The 23,916-nt window shown below is 47.1% G+C and overlaps 1 protein-coding gene across 20 annotated transcripts in view; it reads left to right on the forward strand.

The window, feature by feature from the left end:
* Plekha6 (pleckstrin homology domain containing A6) overlaps window positions 1–23,916 on the forward strand; it is a 132,434-nt gene that overhangs the window by 53,886 nt on the left and 54,632 nt on the right. The window contains exon 1 of one of the 20 annotated variants that reach the window (XM_063239969.1): window positions 6,822–7,151. The exons of 16 other annotated variants lie outside the window; for them this stretch is intronic. The gene's annotated coding sequence lies outside the window, so the exon portion shown is untranslated. Of the gene's footprint in view, window positions 1–6,821; window positions 7,152–22,992; window positions 23,176–23,203; window positions 23,258–23,916 lie in introns of those variants that run through there. 3 more of the 20 variants (XM_063239972.1, XM_023567114.2, XM_063239970.1) reach the window with 3 other exon arrangements.

Below are 23,916 nucleotides of genomic sequence, written 5' to 3' on the forward strand. Positions count from 1 at the left end.
CCTCCGGGAGTGAGCTCTCAAAGATCATTTTATCTACTGATCCATGAGCAAACATTCACTGAGCAGGAGCCACTTTTGCACTGTATTATTTGCAGTTTGAAACGTCACAGTCCTGACCCTTCAAATGCCCTTCCTGCTTCTTTTAATTATGAGGAATAAAGGTGATCATGAAAACGGAGCAGTTCCAACAGCACACCCAGTAAATGCTCAGTGGTAGCTTCTATTATTGTCAGTGTTACTTTCCAACATGACAGTCACTTCCCACCTCTTTCCTGTGGTCTCTTTGCAGAATCCGACCTCCTCCTCTCAGACGCGGGTGTCGCTATGCTGTGACATAGTGGAGCATCTCTCCAGCTCTCTGTTCTTGTCCTCAGCTAGATGGGAGGATGGTTACCAGTGTTTGGGCTATGGGTTCCTCTCTGTGGATGCATCAGGCATATCCAGAGATGGCTGATGGGTGCCCACCCATTCACCAGGGAAGGCCTTCTGGACAAAGTAGGGTTTGAGCTCAGCCTTGAAGCAGCACCCACCTTGGGAGGTTTAGATGTAGATTTAGGCATCCGGGATGGAGTCAGGAAATCTGTTTTCTGGGAAAGTTCTCAGGTTATAAGATGACCCAGGTGCCTGTGTGGTCAAGACCTGCCACTTTAATTAAAGAAAAGCTTGCTCTTGTGGCTGGGTGAGGAGTGGGCCACCTCAGGGGAGGGACAAGTTGGAACAGTGCAGCCAGAAGCTGTATTGCCCGAGGCCTTTGGGGGAAATATTGAGGGCTTAGTTTAGCTGGATTAGAAAGATGCCTGGAGCAGTGGGATGTGATGTCTGAAGGATGAGTGTGGACATAGAGGACCTTGGGTGTCACACCAAGGAGACAGGTGCTTAAGCAGCAGGGAAGGAAAAGGGATGACTATTGAGAATTTCTGAGCAAGAGGGTAACATGAAAATAGGCTCTAAACCTCACCCTATGCAAGGGAAATTAACTTGATTGTAAAAACCTAAACTTTCTCTTATCATCTATTTCAAGTGTTTCTTGGTGTCTAACCTAAATCTTTTCTGTTGTCACTAAAGTCTAATTTGTCTCATAGGCGTTGGAAAACAGCTTGACAGGGCCCAGGAATTGGAAAGAAAAGTCATTCTCCTATTTCTGCCAAAAAGAACACACATATCACAGTGGAAGAAGAGTGTGTCCAGGTTCTGAGCCAACCTGGCAGAGCTCAGAGGCACGTGAGGGCAAGGAGGCCTACACTGATACCTCTAGGGTGTGGGTCCAGGGTAACCAGAGCCCCTGTGGAATTAGAAGCCTGACCTCATCCGTGAAGTACTGCTGCCCCTCCTTCACACAGCGTGGGCACACGTGCCCTCCTTTGAAATGCTGTGGACATCAATACAGACATCTCCACCTGCTCTGCTCTAGTGCAAGAGATGAGGTGTGTAAAGGTCTCTGAGCAGGGTGATAAGGGCCTAGGGAAGAAAGACAGGACAAAAATCGAGGAGGGTGCAGAACTGCTTCTTACCCTAGATTGATCGAGTGTCCACTAATGCCTGGAGTGTTGTCTGCCAGGAGCTCTGGCAAAGCAGGTGTTTTCCCTCCTGTCTGCTGGGTGAGACTATTCCCAGACTAGGGGCAGTGGTGACCAGTAAGAGATAGTCTTTTCCTTCCAGGGTCCTTCTCTGTGATTGTTCTTGGCCTGTTCCCGTCCCGTGTCATTTGCAGGAGAGTTGGATGCAATTTCAGAGACCTTAGTCTTTAAAAAAGGGAAGCATTTCTTGAACAGGAAATTTCCACCATCCCCAGGCTTCCAGGGCAAGTGGGACATTCCACTGAAAGGGTGAAACAGGAACAGGTGAGCTGTCGTGCAGCCAAGAGGCCTCAGAGACACAAGTGGACAAGTGTGACGAGCCACTCACACTGCCCACTTCCACCCCTGCCATTTTCTCCTCAACCTGCATAAGGGTACCTCCTTCCTGTACCCTGACCCCAAAATGTCAGGATGTCAAGATAGGGTTCTGGGATGCTTAAAGTGGCCAGGTAAGAAGACATCCTCTGCAGTCTCTGTCTTTTCCATCTGAAGTCTTCCACTTGCCCACCCACCAAGGTTACTGGGCCTCACAGTCCTGGGGACATGGCTTGAAATGTGTTGTGCAGAGGTTGGAAAGCCTCTGCTAGCAGATGAATAGGAAAACAGAATCGGACACTTTTCTGTGTTCTGGGCAAATAATAGGGACCTTTCCAGGAAGCTCAGTGAGGTAAGTGCCTGTAAGAGGACCCCTAGGGTGGATGCTCAGTGGGGTGGCTTGGACAGGTTTCTGCATTTGCTGCTGATTGCTTAATGAGACACCTACATGGTGCTCTCTGCTAATGACCATGTCTCCCAGGGAGGTGACAGATAAAAGGATGGGTAGCTCCTGAGTGCCAGGTGAAGGTCTCCAGGACAGCCACTTGAAATGAGGGTGCTGAGGAAGAACATTGTGTGATTTCTTTGGGCCAGACTGTGAAGAAGATGAATAGCCTCTCCCCAGGGACTGAGAAGAAAAGCACTAGACTCAGGGCCTGTTTCTGGCTTCAGTATTAACTTCCTGTGTGACCTGTGGTTTTTCCTCTTGAGCAATGGGCAGGTCATCCACTGGGTCCAGGGAGTCCCTGAGTTGGGTGGGCTCAGGAGTATGTGTGCTCTTGGACGTTGGCACGCTGGGGTAGGAGGCATTTGCGTGTTTCTAGCACTCAACAAGTTGGGCTGGAAGAAGTGCCAATGGGGTGCACACCTGAGATCCAGCCCAACAAGACAGTCAGGAGGTGCTGGAATTTGGAGCTGACTTTTGAAAATGGGCTAAGCATCCTGCTGCAGATGTTTTAGAGTGCCCTGATGACAAATTGGTGCTGGTGGCTCTGCTGATGCCCAGGGCAGTGGCTGCCCTTAAATTTATGATTCTCCTGTGCCACCCCCAGCGCTGTCTAACCTATCTGTCTAGGACCGGGTTACTGGAATGTGGGGCAGAGAGTCCCTGTCCTCCTGGCCTTCTTCAGAATGAGCCAGCCAAATATTTACCAAAAGACTGCCCAGAAAAGATGCCAGGACTCAGGTAAGTGTTGTGTTTGTGCTACTCAAATAGTGCCATGCTTCATGGATTTCTGAATGCCACAACCCCATTGTGAGGCTTGAGCTAGGCCTTGCAAAACCAGCCGTAGGAGCACACGGCTGGATACCATGTGTGAGCCAGGGGAGGCGACACTGCCACTGTTGTCTCTGGGGTGCTGGCCTCCTGGGGTTGGATGGTCTCTGATCTCAGTTCCTCTAGGAAGGCATGAATGACCCCAGGAGGTAGATTCTGGTGAGCTTGCTCTGTGCTGCTCTCCTGCAGACTTCTGATGGAAACAGTCATTCTGCCTATGTTAGCAGAGATGATAAATTGTCATAGAAGCATGGCGCTGTGGCAAAAAGAAAGTTTTTCTTTTTGGGCAGACCCCAGCTTTTAATTTTGGCTTTCCACTTAACTAGCCATGTGACTGGGAACAAGTCAGCTACTTCCTCTTACCCTAAGTTCCTTGTGCAGGAAGATGGCACTTCTGCTGCCTGCCTGACAGAACTGCCCTGAGCATGAAATGAGATAACTAGGATAAAGTGCCTACCCACTGGGCACCATCCTGATGCTGGTCACAAGAAGTGAGGCTGGGGAAAGTCATTTCCATCTTAGGATGCATTTTCTGAGTTTAAGGATTTTAGGGCCCATATGTCCATGGACAATAGTGAAATTTCTTTCTATAAAGAAAGAAAATCTTTCCCTTTACAACATAACCCAAGTGCTTTCATATTGGGAAGCAGGAAAGGGGTACTATATTCGGTTTCATTGGTAAACATTTTTGAACAAAAGTATTTTCAGTTGCTGAGAGTCAAATCCTTTGGACATTTTGGAAGGAAGAAAAGTTGGAAAGCTATTATGTTTGGCAGGTTCCGTTAGTGTCTTTGAGACACTCTCAGGAAGTCTTAATTTGTTTAGTTCCCAAACTGGAAACAATGGGTGGGGGCGGAAGAGCTTTCTAACAGCGCCTTCCAACAATGGGCCCGCCACTTTCCAAAGGAGGAGGCCAGCCAGCCGTGACTGTGTGTGGACAGCCACCTCTCTTCCTTGCTGCTGAGGACTTTATCTGCATTGTGTGGGAGAGTAGACTCCTTAGTGCTGAGCTCCCACCATGAGAGAGTCTCTTATCTTGGTCCCTCAACTTGGGAGAGGGTCCCTATCCTGTGGGCAAAAGCACCAGGAATGGGCTTCTTAACTTTTTTCTCCAAAGCCAACCCTTTTCTCTCTCTCTCTCTCTCTTTTTTTTTTTTTTTTTTTTTTTTTTTGGTCTTTTTCATTTTTACCGGCACCGGGAATCGAACTCACGATTGCCTGCTTGCAAGACAGGCACTTATGCTGCTGAGCTAAATCCCCAGCCCCCTAACCCTTTTTTCTTTGGTCCAGTTTTGACCTCTGATATCTTTCCTCTTCTTAAGAGACCTTTACTGCTGTCTCTGCAAGGCTTTGTGCTTTTGTGCCCCGCTGCTCCACTGTATGTCTCGGGACAGTTTCTTCCATAACTGCATCTTCTCCCTGCTGGGCTCCTGACCACATCTCGTAGGGAGTGAGATGGCAGTCCAGCAACTTGCACTTCCTGTCTCCTGGTTACAAGTGTAGGAGCCAGGAGGGAAGACTTGAGTGGCAATGGAAAGTCTAGTCTGTAAAGAACTCCAGACTCTTTTGGAAATGGACTTTACACAGGTTGAAGTAGACTGAGGGTGTGAGTGGGGGTGACTGCTGCCTTAGATGTGGAGGGGACTGGGAGGTGGCCAGCTGTGGGCAAACGCACTTGGGTGAATGGGGCTTGGAGATTTGGGACCTAATTACTGTAGGGGTGAGAAGCTGGAAAGGGAGGGTGTCCAAGATGATCTGGCAGTTACAAGCCCATTTGACCGAGAGACTCAACATTGGCATAAATGGAAATCAAAGAATTAAAATGTGAGCCCACGCATAATTGTTTTTAGCATGCTTAGGTCACAATATTCAAATAGCACAGAAAAGTATCCCTGGAAAGTCTTCTTCATCCCATGTGATCTCTCCTTGTTGGAGGTCATCTCTGTCACTGTGTCCACTGGGCCTTTACTGAGATGCTGTAAGCCATTACTAACCAACTATGACCATGGATTACTATAGCCCACCACCTAATTTTCTATGACCCTGAGCTAAGAATGTGCCTATATTTTATTTTATTATTTCTTGAAAATGTCTGTCTGTGAAACTTTTTTAAAAATAAAACTACTTTTTGGGGTTTTTTGGTAGTAGTGGAGATTGAGCCCGGGGCCATATACATACTCAGCTCTCTGCTTTTCCATATGTGGGCAGAGTTGAGTGCTTGCAACTGAGACCACAGCCCTTGATGCTGGACATATCTGCTGTCCACCCCTTTACCTAAAGTTCGTTGACTCCTGCTCTAGGCAAACATAACCATATTGGTAGTTATAAATACTTTTTAATCCAAATGATAGCATAGTAAATTAATTCTACCTTCATTCGTGATGCCTTGATGGAAGTGATGTATCAGTAGTAGAATATCATTCATCACTGGATGGTCAGTCTTAATTTGACTTAGCCGTGCCAAGTTTAACGCAAAGACTGGTCATTCTCCCAAGGTGATAGGGAGCCTGGAGGTGGAGATGTGAGGGACACCTGCAGGAGGGGAGGGCGTCTGTGCATCTGTGACCTTGGCCTAAGCATTGCATTCTTAGCACTGCACAGAGTAAGCCTAGGAGTTTATACACTGGCAGAAAGACAATGAATGAGAAGGATTAAACCAGTGCCTGAAGGAACAATAACTTCTGAGGGCAATTTGCAGTTCTCTTTCTGAGTCAGAAGTAAGCCAATAACAGGAACTATGGAATAGTGAACAGTGAGGGGAGTGACGGGCATGTATTGAGTGTCTACTGCATACCTACTGCCTTATGAATGTTTCCTTATTTTACTTTCTGAGGTGGCATTATTAACCTCATTTTACAAATGAGGAAGTTGAGGCTCCGAGAGGTAGCAGACTTCTTTCTTGCAGTTAGTGATCAAGGGGGAATCTGATTGCTTTGAAGCCCGGTTTCAACTGACCTTAAAGCCTCTTATTTCAGTATTATCAGCCAAGATGCCAAGTTGGGCTGGGAGTTCCTCTCCAACTCTGCCAAGTCTTTGTACTTCCTGACCTCAGCTTTCCCATCTGCAAAAGAAAGAACCTGTCACCCTGACTGCTAAGTCTCCTCCTAGACACCTGACCAGATTCTATTATGGGTGGACACCTAAAGGAAAAAGTGGCACTGTAAGAGTGCCATGCTGAAAATTCAGAGAGGAGGGAAAGCTGGGTCTTGAAGTTTGTGTGTCACACCCCCTTATTTGAATCAGACCTTTAGGAGAATTTTTATGTGTGTGTGATATTGGGGATTGAACCTGTGACCTTCACACTGAGCTATATCCCTAGTCCTTGTTTTATTTTCCATTTTGAGATAGGATCTCACTAAGTCTCTGAATTGCCAGGGCTGGGCTTGAACCTGTGATCCTCCTGCCTCTGCCTCCCATAGACCCTTAAGAGAATATTATTCCTTGATATGGAAGCATGGTCTAAAAATTTTTTCTCCTAACCGAGAATTTGTGTTACCCTGTGTGTGACTGTGTCATTTCAGCAGCTAGACTTGAGAGCCAGAAGAGGATGGGGCTGGAGGAGCTGTGGACAGCACCTGCCAGGTCTCTCCCTGACGTCTGCTGCAGGCTTTCTGGGGGCCCTGCGGCAGGGAGCTGTGTGATGTTACCAGGGAGCAGGGTGGTGAGCCTGCGGCCAGCAGGGAGCCAGCCGGGGGTGTAAGTGTGTTTATGTAGGATCCAGCCAACCTACAGTTTCAGATTTCAGACCCAGCTTTTTTGGGAAACTTTCCTTTGGTTTTCAGTCAGTGTGGGAGCAAAGAGAGAGCTGGTGCCGGAGTCTTGCTGGGGAAATTCTCTAGCCCCGGTTTTCTCTCCATTTCTTCCTTTCTCGCGGGAGCTGCTTTCACCACCTTGGTAATTTCCTCAGATCGAGAGTTCTGCGTCTTTCCCTTTCTGTCAGCAGTCTGCATCCCTTTGTTGGGCTCTGAGTTTCCATGTGCAAGGTAAATCAGGGTTTCTGGGGAGGTGGTTGGGAAGATCTAGGGCTACCCCCTTTCACAGAGAGAAGGACCAGGAGGAAGACGCACGGTGCACATGTTGGGCACACAGGAGTTTGTTGCAGACAGAGGGGTGGGGGGCATTTCCATCCAGAGTGTGACTGCAAATCGCCTTCCACTTTCTCTTCCTTTTATTTATCCCTTCTTTCCCTCCTTAAAGTATTCTATCAGAAACAGAGAAAATTCTTTTTTCTCAAATGGTGGGGACTGCAGAGGAAGCCTAGAGACTAGGAATGTGCTAGAGATCCATCCAGGGGACCTGTGCTCTAGAGTGAACGATGGGTTTGGCAGGTACTTGGTACACTTCTGATAAGACTAACTCTAACCCGTGTGTCATTTAGCATGGTCTTGACATACAGGTAGCTTGAACCAAAGCTCTGAGAAATCAGCACCAGGAGTACTCCCTCCCCATGTCCGGAAGAGGGAGGGAGGGAGGCTGATTTCGTGGGGGTGGGGGTGGGGCTGCCATTCTGCCTGAAAGCAGATTTGGGTGGGGAGGTGGTTGGTGGGTAATGGGTAAGGCTGGCTGGATGCCATTCTGACTTCCCTGGGTTTGTGTGTTATCAGCTGCAAGGAGCAGAGATCACAGAACTACCTGGTACAGAGCTGGTGGGCGGGCAGCCTGGCCTCACTACCAAAATCTCTTTGAGCAGTGACTGAACCTGTGGGCCTAGGGTGCTGTGAGGCAGGATGCAGAAGGAATGGTGGGTGGACCAGGATGAATGAGTGTCATCAAGAGGCTGGGGATGGCTTTTGAAAAGCAGATTTGGGGCAATGAGGTCTGCATTGGAAGAGGAATATCCACAGAGAGCTAGAGGCAGAACAGGGGTGACTGGTAAGGAATAAGGAAAGGGGCTGGGAAACCCAAACTCTGATTCAACCTAAGATTGCAGCAGGCCAGGTTTCAGTTCTCCAAAGAGACCTAACCCTGCACAGGTGAGAAACCAGGGTTTGGCTGCTGACTTCTGAATGTAACAAGGCAGAGGTATGAGAGGCCATGTTGGTTGGGCAGAATGCGATAAAAACACATTTTGAATATAAGAAATCAGTGTAGTTGAAGTTGGGAGGAATCATACAATTATTCATTAGACAATATAATTAATAGGTTGTGCAGTCTGGTTATTTCTGAAACTCTAGGCTCTAAAATTTTTTTTTTGTTTGTATCACTAGCTACTTCCAAATGGAATTTCCAGCATCGTTGTATATTTGGGAGATTGTACTGTGCATAATTGAGGGCAACAGATAGTAATAACCATCTTCTTTTGTTCGATTATATTGTACTTTCCAGCTCAGACCCAGTGAACTGTCATAGTCACACTCCCATTCTAGCTCAGATAGCAAATGCTCACCAGCCCCTCTGGTTCTGCCCTGGAAGATCTCACAGTGTAACCATGGTCCTGTAAGGAAAATAAAGAGAGCGTTATTCCTACAGGAAGGCTGAGAAAACAAGCCAAAAGGTGCCATAACGGGTAGTCAGCAGAAGGGCAGGATTTAGAATCAAGATCCTGCTATTCACCATGGCACTGTCTCCCTGCCTACCATGCAATGCTGTATATGCATCCCTCTGCCTATTCACCCATCTTGCTTTCTCTGTCAGAGTAATGAGAAGCAATATCTGCAAAAGGCAGAGCGGAAAGCCTGCTGCCTAGAATGAAGTCAGTCCTCGCTGGGCTCCTATTTGTGCAACTGAATGGCATCAGTGGGTCCTTGTCTGCATTGCTTCGCTGATTGGATGTTTTCTACGACTCATTACAAGCATACCTTAGGGCAAATTGTCTTTTGTTGTTGTTGCTCTCAATTCACCCTGTATTAGTTGAACAGTACGGGGAGAGTAAAATAATTCCCTGCATTACTTGAAGGCAAACAGACAGTAAACTTAATTTCCTGAATCATTTGAACAGGCAAGAGCTTTCAGAAACATGGGCGGTCCCCAGTATGGAGGAATGCTCATTGAACACTTGATTTCTAAAATAACCAAGATTGTTCTGTGTTTTGTAATTGACTGAGTGCCCTTTAAGCAAGATAGTATGCTTATTTCCTCCCTCCTTTTCACCTGTGTCCAAGCTCAGGTTTCCTAGAAGGTCTAAATCCCCCAAAGTTTAGATCTCTTAATTTCTTAGTTCAAACTAAATTAGGTATGTGGCTCAGTGATTCTCAAATTCTGGCCTGTGGGCTTGGGGTATAGATGTAGGTTGGTGGCAGAGTGCTTGCTAGGATGTGTGAGGACTTGGGTTGGACCCTCTGAGTTCTTGGAACACAAGGAACTTGCATTGGGTCCTGATTTCCCTGTTCTGAAGCTGAGAGTTGGTTCCATCTCCAGGAGGCTCCTGACAAAGGAGCTTGCACCTATTTGCTCTTCAGTTGTAATAGGGTTGATCCCCAAGTGATAGGGATTGGAGTTATTCCTTTCTCTTAGAGGCTATGAGGTCAGGCCTTCTCAGTTACCTATTTCTATGTTTATCTTTTGGAAATGATAGAAGTCATTTTCTATCCTTGGAAAAGACTGGTGAGATTTATGAGTTGTATTTTGGGAGCAACATGAAATATGTCTTACATGTGTGGTTTGTGTCCAGTGTTGATCATTCCGAGCTCCTCTTTAATTAGGTGGCCAAGTGACAACAGCACTAAAAATTGTGCTATCAGGTGTTGAAGGGATGAGTCTGAGATGTCATGAATACAGGATGGGGCTTTTCTAGATTGGAAGGCTCCTAGAGACGTTGGAGTGCCTGCTGTCTACATTCTGAGGATTTAGGCTTGGAACTGGAACAAATACATGGGACTCCCCAGCTGCCAGAAGCTGACCCATGTGCATGTGTGTGTAGACTTGTATAACTGAGAGCTCTGAAGGAAAAATTAGTTTGGAATCACCCTGGAAATTGTACTAGATGCTTGTTTTTTGAGGTTCAGCCAAGGGTAGTTTTTCCAAAAGCAGGTATGCAGGAGCTTCTTCGTAGGAAGGAATTTTTTTTTTTAACCATACTGTTTTCATGTTCTAAAACAAGAAGCCTATTGGTCCAGGAAAGTAGTTGGGATTCCTAAATTAGGAAAGTGTTTAAATTGGAGGGGGGAGAGATCTTCAAGCTTTCCTGAGGCAGAGAAAAGTAGGTCAAGCTTGTGTAGGAATATTAGGCTCTGATGTGGGAGACCAAAACAAGATGATGAGATTTCCCCCTGCACAAGACTTCTGCACGCTAGGCATGGTTGTGTACACCTGCAATCCCAACACTTGGGAGGCTGAGGCAAAGGGACACCGTGAGTTTGAGGCCAGCCTGGACTACATAGTAAGACCCTGTCTCAAAAAAATTTAAAAATAAGTAAATAAAAGAGATTCTACATATGCCAGGATAGTACCATTCTTAAAAAGAGTGATATGGCGGGCTGGGGATTTAGCTCAGTGGCATAAGCACCTGCCTGGCAAGTGTGAGGTCCTGAGTTCTATCCCCAGTACCACAAAAAAAAAAAAAAAAAAAAAAAAAAAAAAAAAGAGCAATATGGTGAACCCTACATCTGTGACTGAGGACCTGTTCAAAGGGAAAACAAAAAGAGCAAAGACTCAAAGAGTCCACATTAAAGATCTCTGCCATTTAAGGAGCTTCTGCACAGCTGGGTCACTCTATGGTCCATCTCACAGATCTACTTAGGTTTGTGGCAGGTGAATGATGGTGACAGGCAGTTGTTCTCTTTGTTCATCTCTGGTTGCCTATCTGGTGGCTCTCTCCAAGGAGGGTTTGATGATTTTGTCCTAACTTTGGAAAGGTCTGAGGTAGAGAGGATCATGCTGAGATGTGCATGCCAGGAGAGTAGAGGGTGTTAACCATTAGTGTGGCTTCTTCCACATGCAAAGGTCAACAAAGACTTTTGAAGACAGACAAAGGCATCAACATGCTAGGTTCCAGGCCCAGTTTTATCTCTATCTTGGTTTGTGGTTTGGGGCACCTCACTCCATCTCTCCTGGCTGTCTATGCCTCACTTCTCCATTGGACAGGCAGTGTGGCCTCTCCAAGAATTTCAAGCTAACTCTACCATTCCAAGAGCAAGAGAGTCTACTGTCTCTGTTACAATTGCAGACCTGTTCAACAGTTGTGTCTGTGGGAAAAGTGGCTCGAGGTAGCAAGAAGAAGCTGCCAGGGTCAGAACTGAGAGGTCCAGTTGGGTGACTGTGCCTTAGAGAAAGCTGAGCCTGTAAAATATTTGACAAGGACCACAAGGACCAAGGGATCTGTGAAGAGGAATTGCTCAGCATCGTTGGTATAGACCACGGCTGGTTTCTCATTTTGAAAGTCTCCTGGAGCCTCAAGATGGCATCAGGATTGATGCACCAAACCTGTCCCACTGTATGTTGGATGTGTTTTCCCCCCATCTGACTGAGCATCCCATGTGCATCACCCCCTCACACTCAAATTTTTCTCCTCCTTCAGTCCCAGTCCTCATAACTCACATTCTTCTATTTCTCTTTACTTTCCCCGGGACTGGGTCACCTGCTCCCCTGGGAGAGCCTGTAGGGAGTAGGTGGTGCTAGTGAAGCCATGGGGTGGTGGTAGGGTGGAGAGATGGCCGCCAGCCCAATGAGGTGGGGAGTTGGAGGCATGTGAGAAATCCTCAGGCATGTCTGTACCTGAAGTCCAACCAAATAACAACAGCACATTGCCTCTGCCAGTTCTGCTCAGGTAGAAAAGCAACCTTGTGGGCTGGTCTTTGGATCCACTCTCCAGCCCCATGCCAGCTTGCATTCCAGAAAGCCAGCTCCAGGCTTCAGGGAACCCAGAGACCCTCTCCAGGTTGGTAATGAGACGAGGGCTTTCAATGGCTGTATGCATCTTTAGCTTAAGTAACTCTGGTGATTGTCCTGCGTCCTTATCTTTGGGGGCCAGAGAAATGGTTCTGCAGCCCAGTGGCTCATTATGTGGAATTCTTGCGGCCTGTGGATTTTAGAACAGCAATGTGGTCCATACTGTGTATTACTCAGAACCTCCAGCAGGGTCTAGAGCAGCTCCACAAGCAAAGATTTTAATATTGCTACAGCAAGACTTCTTTGAAGAACCACCTAGTGGGATAAAGTAGGGCTATAAAAGTCTCATACAAGGTCAGGTCATGTTTTGCTACCAATTAGATTCAAGTCTGGTTGGGTTTTGCTGCCGGCTGAGTTAGGCAAAAACTGTTTCAAGATGTCTGCGGGATTTGGAATGCTGTGAAGATAGTGTGGTTCTATCTTGTCCCATATAATTACATAAGGTTGGAATTAGTCTTCTCTTTTACAGATGAGGAAGCTGGGGCTTCCAGTGGATCAGGATTTGCTGGTAGCCTGCAATTGATGCACAGTTGAGCTGTGATTCTGGTCCAGGTCTGTGTACTTGCAGAGCCGGTCTTTTTCCTCTGAGGTACAGAACTTGCCTCTTTAGGGATGAACAGAGGAGAGCTGATGGTGGGAGTGGGAAGCTCTGAGTGTGGCATTTTCTCTGACGAGAAAGCCACTTTCTGCACATTTGATAGTAATCATGGATTGGCCTGTACTTATTTATACGTTTACTTCTGGGATTCCAGTAGGCTAAAAGCTCAGAAGAGAGGGAGCTAAAGTTCAGTTAACTTTGTGGCTTACAAGAATCCATCTGGCTTTGTGGGGGCTGTGGGAGCCAAGAACAAATGGGGTCAAGTTGGGTTTAGTGCAAGCAGCATCACCCGTGGTGGAAACAGCCCCTGTGCAGAACTCATGGAATGCAGTGCTTCCTGCTTCCCCGCCCAGCCCTGGATGGAGGAGTCTTGCTCTTAGCACTGACCATCTGGAGAGAAGGCTCTGTTTACAAGGATAATGATCACCAGACAAGGATCTGAGTGATGTGCGGCCTGAAATAGGGGAATTCGATTAGGGGGTCTCATTGGTCTTTATTAATGCGGGGGGAAAACAGCCACAGGAAGTGCTAACTCAATCTGCTGAAGATACACTGCTTTTAACACTTCATTGGAAAGATGGACGTGGGTTTGGTATCTGGGCAGTGGCATAGATAACCCCCCTCTCCTGCCTGCTAAATGCTGTCATCCTGTGACTGCCATTCCTGGATCATCTCAGCTCAGGCAAAATACGGACTCTAAATACGTAGGTGCTTTTGTTCCTGGTGCTTCTTGGTGATAAGAAGCCTGTGTTTATAGCACCCAGACTAGTGTACGGGCAGCTGATTTGGAGGGAAAGTGTCCTGCTCTAGAAAGATACTCACTAGGAAGGATGTAGGTTAGTTGCCATGGGAACAAAGAACATCTGCTCCAGCCAACTAGAGAACAGATTGGGGGAGATATCTTCTTAAAGGGACCTTAGCCTGTGGAATTGGTGCCAGGGATATAGACTTTCCTAAAGAAGAGTGGAGGGGCACATTGAGCCAGTTGGTCTGAGAGAGTTGTCGGGCTGTAAGATGGCAGAGGACCTACATGCTTAGGAAAGTACAGGAAAAGGACTCTTTTTTCTTTTCTTTGGTGGCTGTACTCCAGCTGTGCCTGCTTGCTAGCCATCAACTCAGAGCTCCCTGAGTTCTTTGGTCAGCAGTACCAGCTGCCAACTTCCTTGGGGGTCTTGGTTTACTGTTAGGACTACACCTTCTTCTGCTGCCAGCTCCTTCTTAAATCTCCTAGGAGCTTTTCTATACTGTCATAATAAACTTACCTGTTTTCTCTGGCCCTTACCTTCCTCCCTGGTCTCTCAGAACTCCTAGTCTTTGTCCTTCTGCTTTATCTTCCATGTCTTCTGCAAGGTGACCATGTAGTCCACGTCTAGAAGAGATATTGGGTCCTCTAGAAGTCACCTGGTCACTCCTCTTTATTAGTTGAAACTTCTGGAAACAAGCTAATGGAACTGCTCAAAACATCCTAAATCCCCAAGGAGATTTAATTATAAGGCACTGGAGTATTTCTCAGAGCTTGTCTTGTCAAAATAACTGATATGTGCAATTTAATGGAGGATAGGAAGGATTATTTTGGCTCTCAGGTTATAGAAGTTTTGGTCGTTGCATGGTCAGCTGGCTCTGAAGGACAGACAACATGGCAGGAGGCACAGTGGAGGAGAGTTATACTTGGCACAGTGGTTGGGAAGCAGACAGTGAAGGGAGGAGCCAGGAAAGGAGATAAACCCCCAGGCCCCACTCCCTAACAACAAGTCAGCTACCAGCCCCTGTAATCCAGCCACCTTCCCCAAACTCTGCCTAGAAGTGCATGAGGCTCTTGGAAGACATCTAGGTGTAAACCATGACAGAGCTCAGAGGCTTCTGATTCTTTTCATGTGCTGGTACTCTCCTGTTTTACAGAGGACCCCTTGGCTTTCTGAGCAGCCCACAGAGTAGAAAAGATGGAAGAGCATCTTCTTGTGCCTAAGTTAGAAGAACTAGTCTTTCTTTTCCCTCCATTTAAGTTCGCACCCGTAAGGGGGGATTTTAGCAGAGCTGAGACTGGATAGCATGCCAGTAGCCAAGACATGAGCATCAGGTTTTAGGAACATGACTGTTACCATGGTAATCATGAACACTGGGCTGAGGGCAGTTTCTAGAAAAGAGTAGACCCAAGAGTTTGGGTTGGAGAGATAAACATCCTGACCTCTCTTGCTTGTCTCTTTTGCTGCCTGACCACAAGGGCATGGCCAGGTCATTGTCATTCCCTGCAGGTGGAAAAGGCGTGAAGCCTGTACCTTGAAGGCCAATCCCCTACCCTACCTACTGGTAAGACTGTGTCCTTTCAGCAAAGTCCTGCATAACAGAGTGTATTGTTCCGGGGAGATGTTCCAGGGAGGCAACATCTAACAGCCTCACAGTTGGAAAGCTCATCACTATTTCTAAATTCAGTCTTTCCTAATGTAATTGAATCCATCCATTGTCCCTCATTCCATCTTGGGCTTGTGAGGAAGATAGAGGCTCCCCATCTTGTTTAGGTTAGATTGAATCAGTGAATATGCAGTTATTTCTGTGTGAAGGCAGAGATTGAGGGCCAGGGTACATGGAATTTGGAACCATTTATGGCTGACTTCTGTCCTATCCAAACAATCTCCAGACAAGAGAAGAGAATAAGCCCTTTACTTATGCAGAAATGGCAGAGAGCACTCTTCTGGATTCCTCTTCCCCAAATACAAGGTTCAAGAGACCAGAGCCAACTTTGGACTATGAGAAAGATGTGAAGGTTCAGGCAAGTGGACTGGGACTAGTAGGGTGGGGGTTATATGGTCCAGCAGGCCAGCCTGAGGGTCCAGACCAAGATACTATCTCTTCTTTCTGACCTGTACTAGCGGACCTTGAGGAGGCTGCATAACCCAAATCTGCAAACAAGTTCAAGTCCTTTGTGATCTTTGATGATAAAAACCTCACAATTAGCAATGCAGAGGGTGTTAAACACTAGTTCTTGTTTCTAGTGGTCTCACAATCTAGGAGGCTGAGGTGGTGATGACTGTTAGCTGTGTGACAGGCATTATGTGAAGCACTTTATGTGCATTTAGCCAGTAAATCCTTACAACAAATCCTATAAGGTGGAAACTACTATTACCCTCATGTTATAGATGAAGAAAAGGCATAGATTGAATAATTGGTCCAAAGTTCCACTGGTAATAAGGAGCAGAACAGAAAGTGTCTTTGGGTGGTCTAGCTCTCTTGCCATCTTGCCCCAGTCTGATGAGGGAACCCAGCAATTCTCTCCCAGGTCGATCAGGAGAAAGGTCCATGGGTGTCAGCTCCTCCAGGTGGGGACTTGGTCCTCTTTGGCTACATGCTCAGCTTAGACTTTAGGGAGAAAAGGGTTGGTCTTTGTTCTGAGGTTTTCCAATGAAAGAAAAACAATGGACATTTAGATAAACCTGCATCTTCCTCCCAGAAGACCATGCGCAAGGGCTACATGGTGCATCACAAAGTTGTTAGAACCAGGAGACTTCATTAGGAAGAAGGATGTGTGAGCAGTGGCTTCTCCCTCGGCTTCTGTCTTTACCTCTGCCCTGTCTCTACATTCTTTTTCTTTCTTTCTGATGGACCTGGTGGGAGGAGTCTGGGGCATGACTGAGAGTCCTATTGGCATGGGGTCACACTGCAGAGGTTCTGCAGTGCTGGGCTCCTTCCTGCCACCCCGCCCCCCAAGCCTCTCCCATGTGCGTGTGGTGGAGAAACAGAAGTCCTAAGTGGCTTGGAGCAGACCAGCTCAGCTCTATGAGGGTGTGTGGGAGGGTATTGAAGTCCAGAGCCCTGCCTCCCACCTTGCCTGACTCCCCTGGAGCCAGGAGGTGGGGTGTCACTCAGTGGAGCAGCCGGAGGGTCTGGAGGGGCCCAGGAGCTGTGCTATTTCTGTAACAGAGAGCCAGCCACAGAGAAGGTCAAATTCTGGGCGCTGGGCTGGAATTCGAGGGGCCAGGCCATAGAGGGAGCTGTGGTTTCACCCTCTCTGGCAGCTTAAAGGGTGCTGAGATGGCCTTTGAGGGAGGTGGGGCTCCCAGAAGCCAAGTGTGTGGTGTAGAGAGGGACTCCGCCCTGGTGGCCCTGGGTCTGTGCTTGGGAGTGGGAGGAGAGGGCACTCGGGCCGAGTGCCCATCATGCCAAAGTGGAGAGAAATTCTAATTCGTGCTCTTTGCCACTAACAAATTTAAAAATCAGGTCAGGTAAAGCCCTATATGAGGGAAAGGAGCAAGAGTGCTGCGGTGGAGATGAACAGCGTTGCGGAACCTCAAGTTTGTGTGCGAGCCAACATCCGGACATTTATGGGAGGGGCGAGTCCCTGTGAGCAGGGCGGCCCAGCACCAGGGTCCCTCGAGGCACCAGCCCTTCCAAGGAACATATCACTTTGTATTTGAAGTCTTTTTAATGAGGGCCCCTAAGTGTGTAAGCCTCAGATTCAGGGAACCGGGGCCACCCCCCACAGGGTGCCCCCCCCCTCCCTGCACAGCCTCACTGTCCTCACCTCACTTGGCAGCGCCCCAATGCTTTGCCTCCTCCCCCGTGTGCCTGTGTGTTCTGGGCTTCTTGAGCGGCTGTTTATGGTGGAGAAGGCCCTGCTCCACTCTGCCTCTGTCACAGGACCATGTCTGACCTTTGACCTCCCTGCCCTTGGTGCCCCTCTTTTAGACCTCAAGACATGTGACCTACCAGTACATTTTTCTCCTTGGACTGTAGGCTTCCACGGCTGTCCCTAAGATGCAGAGGGGGTTTCAAGTGAGAACTTAGCCCCGGAGAGAGACTTTCCTCAAAGAACCCAGAACACGCAGACTCAGCGGCCGCCTCGGTCTCCTCATTCACTCAGGGAGCAATGTGAAGCCCTCTGTTATGTCTCATGGGAACCAGGGCCAGCAGGTTAAGGTCCAGCTGGATAGGGCAGTGTCACATACTAATCAGGATTCATGGTCTACTCTCTGCCCTGTGATTTATTTTATTTTATTTTATTATTTGAGACAGGGTCTCACTATACACTTCAGGTTGGTCTTGAGCTCACTTTGTAGGTTGGTCTTGAGCTCACAGACTGGCCTCAAACTTGTAACAATCCTCCTGTGTTAGCCTCTCCAGCACTGGGATTACAGGCATGTGCCACCATTTCTGGCTGTGCCCTGTGAATTTGCTCCTAGAATTGACTTTTTCTATTTTCAAGACAGGCACCATATAGCTAAAAAAAAAAACTGATCCATCTTCCAGCTCAAAGGGTACTAGCGGCAGACCCCCTCCCATTGGAGATTCTCAGATGTTGTGCTTCTGGCACCAGGCAGGCGGTGTCTTTCTCAGGTGATCATTTGCTCTAAGTTGAGAGGTGATTGATTATCTATCTTCTTCATTTTGGGTTTTTTGGTGTTGTTATTGTTGTTTTTGGTTTGGTTTGGATTTTGTTTTTGATTTTTTTTTTTTTTTTTTTTTGAGACAGGTCTTGTTATGTAACAGTTCAGGCTGGCCTTAAACTCCCTATGCCTCCAACTCATGGTGTTCCTCCTGCTTCAGCCTCCTGAGTGCTGAGATTACAGGCATGTATCATCTTCCCTAGCGTGGTGATTTTAAAAGCATTACAAGCTCTAGGTACCATCTTGAAGGATGATTTCTTTGGGCGCAATGACTAAGCATCCATCTTTATATGACAAAGTGCTGAAGGGTTTTATCATTTGAGGGCTTCTGTAGTCAAAATCTGGCCATCTTCTGGGTACTAGGCAGAAGACAGAATAGTTCAAGGCAGATGCTAATGATGACTGGTTTTATTGAGCAAACCACTCTCTTACACTTTCCCTGGTAAAATCTCATTTAATCCTGCTACAAACCCATGGGGAGATCTTTGTAGAGTCCCCTTTTTACAGCAGGGGAATGAAAGCACAGAGAAGCCACCCAGAGTCCCTTAGGTGAGTGACTGGTGCAGCCAAGGATCGGAACTGGGACAGTCTGACTGTAGTGCCAGAACCTTAAGACTCATGCAGATTGAACTCAGTGAAAATAAACTAAAAGATTACTGGCAGGGTGATGCATCAGAAGGGAATTTCAAGTTGCACAACTGACATCCAGGGGAAGAGAGCCCAGGCTGGAATCCTGGTCCTCTGGCTTCCTCACTGTAGCCCAAGGCTGGTTATCTGACCTCCCAACTCCTCCTGGGAGAGATGGGGAGTGGTTCTCTGTCTGGGGGTGAATAGAAAATTTCTTTGCATTGCCCCTTGGAGAGGTGTTAACCCCTCTTCCTTCTGTGCCAGCAGCTGTCATTGTCTCTTGGGGACACAAGAGGAGTGATTTGGTAATTCAAGGTTAACTCTTGTTTCAGGAGGAAAAGACCAAGGAGCCCCTCCAATACCCTGTCTTCTGACAAGACTTCCTGCCTTCGTCATTTCCTACTGTGCTCCTGGGGTGGCCTAGAAACGGAAGGGCCAGGCTGGAGAGGGAGGAGTTTTGATTACTGGCAGGTGTCAGGCAGCTGGCACCCTCTGGTCCCTCCTTTTTCATCATTTTTTTTTCCATTTAAAAATAAGGACATACTCTTGCGTAAGCGGAGTATGATTTAGCAAATTCTGGAAACAACATTGGTAGAATTCTATTATTTAATATGTAACCTGTGTTTAAATTTCCTTATCATAATAACTTGATTAGAATCCCATTCAGGATTGTGTCTCTGCTCTCTTTTAATCTGGAAGCACCACTCAGTTTCTCTTTGTTGTTTATATGTTAATTTTTTTTTAAGCAGGACCCTCTCTGATCTTTCTTGTCTTATCCAGTCTCTCTGCCTCCCTCACATATCCCAGCCTCACCTCTGAGCAGGGCTGACTCACAAAATGTACGGAGGGAGGTACTGCCAAAACACTCAGTAATCAAAACAGGTAAAATTTTAATGTAACACTTTAAAAATAGAAATAATGCAAACATTTGAACAAGATTTTATCATTTCAGAATAAAGTTAGGATCAATGGCAGTGCTGTTGCAAGCCACTGGAGCCTGAGAAAAGGGAAGTTCGCTAATACTTAGCCTTTATCTTAAATGTTTTTTTTGTATTTTTACCGGTACCAGGGATCGAACTCATGACCGCCTGCTTGCAAGGCAGGCGCTTATGCCGCTGAGCTAAATCCCCAGCCCCTTTAAATGTTTTTTTTTTTTTTTGTTTTGTGATACATATTTTCCTAACATGAACAAAGTTCCACGTAGCTTTAACATCTGTGTATGTTGAATGTTGATGTTTCATTCATTATGTGGTCTTCTTTTATGTTTTGGGTTGGGGGGGCGTGGTTTTTTGAGGCAGGATCTCATGTATATAGCCCAGGCTCGCCTTGAACTCACAATTGCTGGGATTACAGGTGTGTGCCATCATGCCAGGTATTATTTTTTGTTCTTCACATTAATTTTTATTTAAAAATAATATCGCTTTAGGGCTGGGGGCATGGCTTAGTGTAGTTAGAGCACTTGCCTACCATGCACAAGGCCCTAGATTTGATCATCAGCACTGAGAGCTAGGCAGGGTATGGAGGGGTTGTCCAGAAGGAGGCAGGGAGCAAGAGGGTGGGGACAGAGAAGAGAGAGAGGAAGGGTGCTAGGGGCTCTGGCTGGGAGCTCTCCAACAGCTTCCAGCTGCATCCACACCCACCAGACTTCCCCTGAGGGAACACTGTTTGGTTGGGTTTTTCTCCGCTTTGCATCCAACATCTGATCTAATTAGATCCTTAGATCACATCATCACCTGAGTCCTCACTGTCTCCATGTGGCAGCGCTTCCCTTAGCTGATCCTGCTCCCACCGTAGGTCTGTGCTGTTGTTATCCATCCCAGAGCTGTGTCCCTTCTGTGCTCCTTGACCATCAGCTGGTGACTAGGTAGTCACTTCCATGCTGGTCCATGTTTCCTAAGGTTCTGGGAAGTGATTTAGGGCCAGAGGCACAACTTGCCTTCAGGTTATCTCAGCCGCCTGCCTTAACCTCTTGCAGTTTAGGATTTGTTATTTTTGTTTTGTTTTGTTTTGATGTTTTTGAGATAGGGTCTCTGCTATATAGTTCAAACTGGCATTGAGCTCCTTTTATAGCCCAGGATGGCTTCAAATGCACAGCGAACCTCCTGCCTCAGCCTCCATCCCGAGTGCTGGAATTGTAGGTGTGCGCAATCACATCTGACCAGATTTGTTTGTTTTTCCAGATGAAAAGTGGTAATGCTTTTTTGCATATCTCATAAAAGAATCAAATGAGATAATGGTGACAGTGTTTGGGGGACTGGACAGGGTTTCACTGATACTCCCCTCCTGTCATAAACAATAATCCTTTATTCCCATAAAGGCCATTTTCAGGTCTACTGCCAGTCCAAGCCCATGAGAAGAGGCCCCTGCACCGCTCTCCTGTCTCTGCCTACCCTGGTCCCCTCTTGTTCCCTCCACATCACCCCAGTAGTTTTGTGTTGTTCTTGTTAACGTCTCACCTCAAACCTTTTCTTTATTGTGGCTTTACTGACCTCTAATTAATATATGATAGATGGATGTATTTGAAGGGTATAACGATGTATTTGGTGAAACTACAACCACCATTAAGATAATGAATATATACTCATGATCTCTCAAATTTCTTCCTGCCAGTTTGTAATCCCTCCCTCCACCCTGTCCCCAGGCAACCACTGATCTGCTTTCTGTCACACTGGATTAGTTTGCATTTTTAGAGTAGACAGACTCAACACACACCTATTTTGCAGTGGGTGGGGTCTGGCTTTTTTTCACTCTGCATAATTATTTCGAGATTCTTGTGGTGTTGTTGCACTATCAATAATTTATTTCTTTTCTTGCCAAATAGCATTGTGTTGTGTGAATGTACCACATACATTTTATTTATGGGTTCAGGAGCGTTAAGATTGTTTGTAATTTGGGGCTATTACAAATAAAGCTACTATGGACATTGGTTTACCAGCCTTTGTTATTATATGGTTTTTCTATGTGGACTGATTTTTCTATGCAGACTTTGAATCCCTAGTTTCTCTTTTGCCTACTGTAAAACTCATTTTGCCTGAGCAAGACCCTGGAAACAGAGAAGGTATTCTCATGACAGATAAACATTGAAGATGTGAAGACATCAGCGTCTCTCACAGGTTGAGTCAGCAAGTCACTCAGCAGCAGCCTTGTAGCCGCGGTGACAGTACAGGGTAGAGAAGAGGGTGTCTTGGGGAACTCTGACCCTGCACAGATAGAACAAACCCCACGGTGCTGGTCTATTCTTGATGGCAAATGGGACTGGCAGGAATGCAGTGCAGCCCCTTTAAGACAGGGCCACCAGCCCACTGGGAAGAGAGCCCAGGAGATAAGATAAGCAAGGGTCCTGAGCCACAGTGGTTGGGCTACTGATAGGCAAACAGGAACCAGTGATGATAAGGAAAAGGTGCCAGCTACTAAAGCCAGGCTGGCAAGTCATGCATCTGGGAGTTTTAAGGAGAAGGGGTGTGTGTGGAGAGGGCACATTTAGTCTTTGCATTTCAATCATACTTATGATTATGGTTAAAAATCTCAAGTTGGCTGAATTTAATTAAAAGCACTCTGTACGTAGAGAATGTGCAACAGATGCATGCTGGGTAAATTCCGTGTGCTCTGGCTAGATGCTCTGATCCAGGCTTAGGGACTACAGATTTCCTCCTCAGAGTAGGAAGACCCTGGCAAGGACTTACCCCTACAAGCCTAGAGCTGCTTATTTGCACATATCTGCATAGATTTGCATTTGTCCTACATGAGACACTTTTATGCTGGATTTAAATTTCCCAGAATCAGTTGCCTGTTTTTAAAAGGATAAAGAGATTTGTCTCTACTCATCCCCAGCCATCTTTCCATCTGTGCCCTTCAAAGAGGCAGAATGCGACGTTAACATGTAAGAAATAACCCGTGGTTGCCCATTCACGTGGATGTAAGTAATTCCTCGCCTGTCTCTATGTTTTCCTCTTAGTTCTCTTATAGTTCACAGTTCATCTCCCCAAACTCCTGAGTGGGTAGGGAGATATTAAAGCAAAGAAATGCTCTAGATAAACAGGTAGGAGCTCAAACTGCTTAAGAGCTGCCTGGCATTCTGTCTGTGGACAGGGAAGTTCCAGGGATGTGAGTGAAGGTGGCTTTCCTATTGCTTCTCAGGAATATTGCTTCTCTTCTCTTCCAGGAGAAGAGAATGCTATGGGGAATGCTGTGACTACCTTTGTCTGCTCACCCTCCTCTAGGAATAAATAAAAATATCATCCCTCCCCCAGATCCCAGCTTCTCGATTGGCCTGCCAGGCAAATATTTCATAATATGGGCTCATCTAGTTGGGCATGTTGCCAGAGCCAAGCGCCTCAGGTTGTGAGTGTGCGCCAATCAGGCAGGGCAGCCTGGGTGGGACTAAAGGGTTCTCTCTCTCCACATGGGAGACAGAGGCTTTGCCCAGGTGGATGGCATCAAGGTGGGATCTGCCACTTTCTTGGGGCTGGGTGAAGGGGACAGAGTGGTTCAGCAGCCAACTTGAGGCACCCCAGCACGGAAAGGGTTAAGGCCAGTAGCGGGTGTAGCTGTTAATGATTGCTCCCCACCAGGGACCTGGTGAGTATTAAAGGGAACCTGTCCCCGTGTCCCAAGTGTGAAAAGAGGAGAGCTAGCGGCAGCAGAGAGAAGGCAGGAGCCGGTGCGTAAGTGACTCTGTGTGTGTGTGCGGGGGCTGGCTCCGGAGCAGGTGAGGCAGCACTAGATGCACCAGCTGCACTGGGCTTTTGTCACAAATAGATGCAAATTCTCAGTAGGGACCAGATTTCAGGGCCATTCCTTTGTATTAGAAGGAAGTCTTCAGATTTGGTCCAAGAGGGCCAGAGATATCCCTGAAGCCAGAGATCACAAACCGGCATTGTCTGTTCTGTGAGGAGACAGGAGACAATGGTTCATGTGTCCATGCTGCACACAAAGCTGGAGCCCGGCTCTTTCCTTTCTCCGAGCCATTGTCTCCAGAGAGGCTTGGGAGCTCTGGGCAGCTGCCCCAGCAGACTGGGACAACGTGCTGTGGCAGAGGGACAGGGTGGGACAGACTGGCTGGCTGCAGAGAGTTGGAGGCAAACTCTTAGCTCATTAAGAAGACAAAGTTGTCATTTGGGAGCAAAACTGAAACCTCAAAGAGAGAGAATCAATCTTCTGTGTACCGGTTTCTGTTGTCCCCATTCCCTCACCCTACACAATGTTTGTGCTCTTTGGCCCAGGCATCCTCTCGTGATGTGCCAAGCTTGTGCAGAGGCTGAGGACAGAAGTCCCTTGACTGTGTGGGAGGAGCTGAAGGTGCTGATTTTTCTCAGCTGA

This window comes from Cavia porcellus, unplaced genomic scaffold (assembly GCF_034190915.1).
Source record: "Cavia porcellus strain 051 isolate PalLab524CR breed Dunkin Hartley unplaced genomic scaffold, mCavPor4.1 scaffold_29, whole genome shotgun sequence".
Taxonomy (NCBI): Eukaryota; Metazoa; Chordata; class Mammalia; order Rodentia; family Caviidae; genus Cavia; species Cavia porcellus.